The 7023-nt window shown below is 35.3% G+C and overlaps 1 pseudogene; it reads right to left on the minus strand.

Moving 5' to 3' along the window:
• Positions 1-5194: 5194 nt before the first annotated feature.
• LOC116582041 lies at positions 5195-6146 on the minus strand (annotated as a pseudogene).
• Between the last annotated feature and the right edge of the window lie 877 nt (positions 6147-7023).

Raw genomic sequence — 7023 nt, forward strand, 5'->3', positions numbered from 1 at the left:
TCATACCCCATGTTGGGTTCCCTGCTCAACACAGTCTGCTTCTCTCTCTGCCCCTCCCGCTGTTCCTTCTCTCTCTTCTCTCTCAAATAAATAAAATCTTTTTAAAAAAGCCTAATTTAACCATTGTACATCTATGTAATTAGAGAAAACTACCTTATCTCCCTAGACTTTTATTTTCTTATTTTAAAATTAGCAAAGTTGAATAACACTTGGGAAAACCCCTTCATATTTTAACATTTATTGGTTCTAAGTGTGCTACCCTTGCATAGAAAATCTAGTACATACACTGTAATGAGGACTAAATGTAGGTCTGTTGAAGGAGATCAGACATAGGACAGATAACCCATTATATAACTTCCAGATAGAGTCTTTTAGAAATTGACCACTTAAAAGCTGTACTTAGAAGAGCAATATTATCATTAGTATTGACCTAATTATTCAAATCCTGATAAGATAGTGCTAGTTGGCTTTTTAACACCCCCTCATTGCTATATATTAACTCTAAATAGGTGTAAGAAATATTAATTTCTGATATAAAAATCAACAATTCATTAATTTATTCAACAATTGTTTATTAGATGCCAAGTACACTCTGTCTTCAGATATTGGAATCTAGGAGGAGGAATTCACTATTGAAGATGTTCTAAGACTGAGTTAATAGAAAATAAATTGATTCTGTGAAAGGGTAGTGTTCATCAAGACTAGTGTAATGAAGTGTTCATGGAGAGGGTGGTTTTCATACTCAGTCTTAGAGAGTATGTATGACATAGTTAAATGGGGAGAGTACATAAGATACTCTCTGGGTGCTGAGAACATGAAGGTAGTACATATCTTCTCTGGGAAAGTGAGCCTATCAATCTGAATACAATAGAAGCATCCTTTGGGAAAATAGAATGACACAGGCTGGAAAAAGTATATTAAACCCAGTTCTGAGGACTGGCTGAATATATCAACCTAAAGCTGGATGACTTCTGTATCTGTAAGTGTTATATTTTCTACTGTAATGCACAAACATGACACATTTTCTTTGATAGGAAGCTTTCCAAGTATTTGTACATAGTTTCAGTATTCTTTCAAATCTTTACTGCTTTGCCTTCGTCCTAAAAACAAAGTTCAGAAATCTCGACATGGTGCCGTTTTTTGTAGAGAGGAAATAAGGCTGAAATATTAACACAACTGGTTGAATACAATCCATTAAGCATAAAACCTTAACAAATAGTATGTAACATTTTTGTTACACAGAAATGTGCTCAGCTATTTTCAGTGGAAATCTTTTGGATTGATTCAGGCCAGCCATCTAACTTTTGGTGGAGGGGAGGAAAAAAGTACTGAATGAACAAAAGACCAAGCTAAGAAAACAGATTTTTTTTTTTTAACTCCAATTGTAGGAAACCATTTGTGGAATAAAAACAAATTGGAAATCTTGAAATATGTAATAATAGTTATTTTACAAATAGGGATACTAAAGCAAAATGCTTACAAAACAGGTGAAATTATCTAAAAAAATTGAAGTTAATGAGAAAAACATTAATAACGTAGATAGCAGGCACTCTCTTCCCAAATTCCTGGGCTGAAAGTGGGCTTCCCATGGTCTTCATGGTAGTTAACTAGGTACATGCTTTATAGTGTAAAACTTACTTACATGTTATTTATTCCTTGCAGTCAGAGTATATGGTAGGCATCATGATTCCCATTTTGTAAATGAGAAGACTTAAACTAGTCAGAATATGGTGGTAGAGACAAGGCTTAAAATAAGCTTCATGGAAGGGTTCAAATACGGGGTATAGAATAGTGCTGCTTGCCTCTAGTTTCATAAGGTTTTATGGGGTATTCTGTTCTGTTGAGGTTGACTGTAACACATTTACTGTAACACTGTGAGGGGATAGTGATGTTTAATTTGATTTTCTGGAGTAGTGTGGTTTTGAACTTCCTAATGGCAAACTATTTCAAAGACTTTTTAGATGAAGATCGTGTAGCAACAGGTTTTTTTTTTCCTTTTTTGAAAAACTTTCTCCAAACAATAAAGAAAAAAATGAATGAAAAACTCAATTATCAATGAAATAAGGAGATTGATGACAATCCTGAACCCTACATTTTGAAGGATAATACCACCAAATGTTCAGAAATCTGAAATGAAGTGGGTTACTGATAGCCTACATCCTTCAAAGCTCACAAAGAACGGATTTTTCCAAAAGTGCACTGTGAATGTGATTGTCAAGGTGGCAAAAGAGTGAAAGAAGGAGAGAAACAGTGGTCACTTGAGGCTAAGAGCAGGCTACTTATATCTCCTGAATGTTGAAAAGGAAAGGGAAATATTTTTCAATGTCACCAATGACAAAAGAAAATTCAGAAAACATTACTTGATATGAATATTTTATTGCATGACAAACTGTTGTTGAACAGGGAGACTTCAGAACCTAAAGTTGGTAGTAGTACAGCTCAGTTTATAAAGCAAGAATGAGTAAGCACATTGTTTCTTATTTTCAGTAATTTGTTACTGGAAACTCACTTTCCTTTCCTATCCTGCATGAGCTTACTGGTTTGTGGCTGATTATCTAGGAAGCTCTAAGGTCACACTGACATGTAGAAGGCTTCAGCTTTGTTTTAGGTCAGAGTCAGCATTTCAAGGAAATCAGTACAATTTGACATTTTGGTTATGTGACTGGGAGTGTTTGGTCTAGTGTTTGGTCTAGGGGTACCTTCAAGTTGTGGTCTCTATTTTAGTTTTTATTTAACACCAACAAAAATAAAGTGACAGAGTTGGCAAAATGTTTTGGAGGTGAGTAAGCCAAGCAAACGTGTTTGACGTTACTTCCTTCCGCACTGCCCTCCCTTCTGTTCCTGCCTTTAGTTTCCCACTTCTGGTTTGGTAAATAGTTCACCCAATACATGAATAATGAATAACTTAAAAAATGAACCAACATGGGATCTATCACAAAGGCTTTAAAAAGGGAAAGAATAAAGTGAAAAGTAAATGAAGAAAATACTCCACAAGAGGAATTAACCAAGGAAACAGAAGAAGAATTCAAACAGCTTTCTATTCTTTCAGAGACCTTTCTTTCCCTCTTGTTCTTTTTCTCTCCCCCTCTCTGGATCCACAAAGTTACAAAGGCTTAAAAAGATACTAAAAGACTAAAAGATACTGAATGAAGTAGCAGGACTCAAGTAATAAAGGGAAGCAAAATATAAAGGCATTATAAAGACAAAAGCAATATAAGGAGAAACAAAAACAGAATAAAAAATTGAAATATGGGGGGTGCCTCGTGGCTCAGTGGGTTAAAGTCTCTGCCTTCAGCTCAGGTCATGATCTCAGGGACCTGGGATTGAGCCCCACATCAGGCTCTCTGCTCAGTGGAGAGCCTGCTTCCCTTCCTCTCTACTTGTAATCTCTGTCAAATAAATAAAATCTTAAAAAAAAAAAAACTGAAATATGGGAGAATAGTGAACAGGCCTAATGAAACAATATACAATAAAGTGAAAAAGAAAAAGACTACAAAAATAATTATTAATAAGGATAAACAGAGACTTCGAATATATCTTAAGCGATGCTCCTGAGCAATGGTCTCATCCAAAATGCCAGTAAGGTCCATTCTGAGAAGCATTAGAGGTGACACATAGCTTTGAGCCTGAAGTCAGACTGCCTAGAAGTGGACTTGTGTCTTCTCTTCCTCATCATTGCTACTTCCTCCCACCCCCAATTTAAAAATTAAAAGGAAAGTCAAAGGTGCATCTATCTAATGACCTCCATTTTCTTTGTAGAATTGGATGTGATGTCTACTGAGACTGTGGGAAAAGAGGTTTGAAAATAATATAAAAATCTTAATATAATGGTTTTGGAGAGGGAAAATAAATACAGTATTCTATCATATTTATTTATTTAACATTGAGGACCATGAGTTAATCTGTAGTGACTGAAATCACATTATATTGTGATTATAACTTTTACTAATGGTTTTTAGTATCTTGGGGATACTTGAGGAGTAGGGTAGAGTAGTTGAAAGTCAAGTTGATCTGGGGTCAAAGTTCTATATGACATGTGGGAAAGGACAAAAGACGGGGTGTTGAAGATATTTTAAGAGATTTGTTGAAGTGGTTGACCCTGAAATCTAGATTGGATAGAGGAGAAATTAAAGACGTAAACATTTAAAGAAAAGGGAATGGCAAAGAATTCAGTTGTCAAATCACTCATCTATTGTTCAATAAATTTGAATTTTTAGTAGCATTTTTGATATTATGGATTTTCACTCTGATTCTGACTGGACCCTCCTTATCAAAGAAAGCTCTTTCTGTGTTCATTCAACAAGTACTTGCTGAGCATTGAAAAGCAAGGGCTGGGCCCTTCCTCATTCAATGAGGAAGCACCCAAACCACTTTATTCCAAACCTGATCCCTCTTTTTGTGATCTTTATCCCATGATTGAATTATTCTCCCGGGTGTGCTTATTTCCTCCTCTCTCTTCTTCTTCTTTTTTTTTTATCATGAAGTATTTTACACACAGGAACATGCTCAGGCATTTGCATTTCTAATCTATCTCACCCTTTAATGCCATCCATTGTTTTAATTATAATATCTTTTCTTTTTCCAAGTTCATTAACATCTTCTTGAAAAGGTTCAACGTGGATCTCAAGGCCTAGCTGAATTATCACTGCCTAACTTCCCTGATTACCACTTAAAATTGTTTGCCCCACTTAAAATTGTTTAAATCTAGAAAATTACCTTTTAGATAAGAGTTACTAAGCAATCATTTTTCAATTTAGTGAAGGTACACTCCCTGCCTCACTTAATAGTCAGGAAAATAATTTACTATAATACAAAATTAGAATAAAGCAATAACAAGTATAAAGTTCAGAAAGGAACAATTAGTTCTGACAAGGGTAATCCAGGAAGGCTCCATGTAAGAAGATGAATTTGTTGATGACAGAGATAGTGGGGAGAAGAGGAAAGTAAGACAGTTTGAACAAGGACATTAAAATATGAGAACCTAACTAAGTTTGTATATTTAAAGATAAAATTTTTAAATGCATTTCCACAGTATTTTATGGTCTATAATATTTTTGAATACTCCAGTATATAATATATAGATTGTTTTTGTTTTGTTTTACACACTGTTGACCAGTTAATGTTTAATATATTCTTTTTTTTCTTTCCCCACTTTTTACTGAGTAAATTGTTACTATTGTTTTTATCTGAAAAATCACCATAGAAAATTGTGGTTTGGTTTATTACTTCTCAGTAGGATGCTTCTGAGTTCAAGGAAGCTTGCCTTCTTCTATGCTATTTTATCTTTCTTCTGGGCAAGAGACATTTTGGCATGGTTCCACCTCTTCTTTTCAACTTCTTTCTTAGGCTTCTTTTCATAGACTGGGTTCTTCAGTATAGCAGTATGAGCTTTCTTATACATTTCCTCCTACATATCTGGAGTTTTATTTGAGAGAATTGTTTCTTATAAGCATCCTCATCTTCTTCAATTAGGTAATACATGTAATCAACTTTCTGACCCATGATGTGCTTCTGTATGGAATTCCTTGTTTTCTGAATCATAACCAGGGAATTGTTTGGTATTGTGAGGGAGAGACAAGCCTCCATCCATAGCTCCTTTAAGAGATCCAAAAAATTTATTTCCATTAGTAGTTCTGTCAAACCCAGCATCCAAATAGCAGGTGAAGGCACCAGGTCGACAATCAGTGCTTTCTGCACGGTATTCATCTCCAGTCACTTGGACTTGGCCTTCATAATCTTGTCCATGCCAAACCTACTGAGAAGCCTGCAGACCAGCAACAGATCAGTACAATACACTGCAGTATAATTTGTCAGGCCAACCTTCATATTACACTTTGGGGCTTCATGAGCATGAGCTACACAAGCTATCATTTATTCCCTCTGTGGGCATAAGCAATCTGACAAATGATATATCTGTTGGTGACACGAACTATCATCCTGTAGTTAGGGGTATTATTCTTATTTTATAAACTATACTTATATATAATATATATATTTATTATATTTATATATAATATAAAATATACTTATTTTATCCTGAATTACAAACATTTCCAGGCATAATAATCAGTTTACCCTCTTCTTCTAAATTTCACCTGCTATCTCTTGAAACAAACCTTATTCTTGACAGCTTTATCAAACCACATCTGCAGGAGAGAGACTGGTGTCCTCAGCTTACCACAGACCAGCAGGCCCAGCAAGACTCTGGTGGGGGGTGGGGATGGGCAGTTAATGTTTGAAGTATTCCAATAAGAATATTCCCTTTGGGTGTGGTTGGTTAACATGTAGAAAAAAACAAAAACAAAAACAGTGGGCACCAGAGTGGCTCAGTGAGTTAATAAGCCTCTGCCTTCAGCTCAGATCATGATCTCAGGGTCCTGGGATTGAGCCCCACATCAGGCTCTCTGCTCAGCAGGGAGCCTGCTTCCCTGTCTCTCTCTGCCTGCCTGTCTACCTACTTGTGATCTCTCTGTCAAATAAATAAAATCTTAAAAAAAAAAGAAAAAGAAAAAAAAAACAGTATTACATAGACCGTGACTAAAGCTGCTTCATCTATTCTGGTCTCTCTCTCAAATAAAGCAATATATTTTATTAGATGAACACTATTCATTTCACCAACAAAAAATCTAATATGTAAATTGGGTAGCACGAGTTTTTATATCTATACTTAAACATTATATAAGGATCTAGTGAATGCAGTGCCTCAAGTTTTCAGAATGGCTCTGCATGGCTAGAATTCTGGAGCCAATCCTGTGTCTAGGAGATTGCCATGAATTTTTTGGTGCCTGACTCAAAATAAAAGACTAGCTGTATATTTCTTTTTTAATACTGTAATATTTGCCTCAAATGATCTTCTCATAGAAGAACTACATTGAAGCATATAAAATGGACTGTATGACTGTGTTGTGCCTGTTGGCTAATTAAACGTGAGAGTGGTGGGATTCCATGTTCCATTTATTTTCATTATAACTTACTCCACGGTAGCAAGTCTATAAAGAGTAATTAATTACTCTCCTGTCTTTA

This window comes from Mustela erminea, chromosome 21 (genome assembly GCF_009829155.1).
Source record: "Mustela erminea isolate mMusErm1 chromosome 21, mMusErm1.Pri, whole genome shotgun sequence".
NCBI classification, from domain to species: Eukaryota; Metazoa; Chordata; class Mammalia; order Carnivora; family Mustelidae; genus Mustela; species Mustela erminea.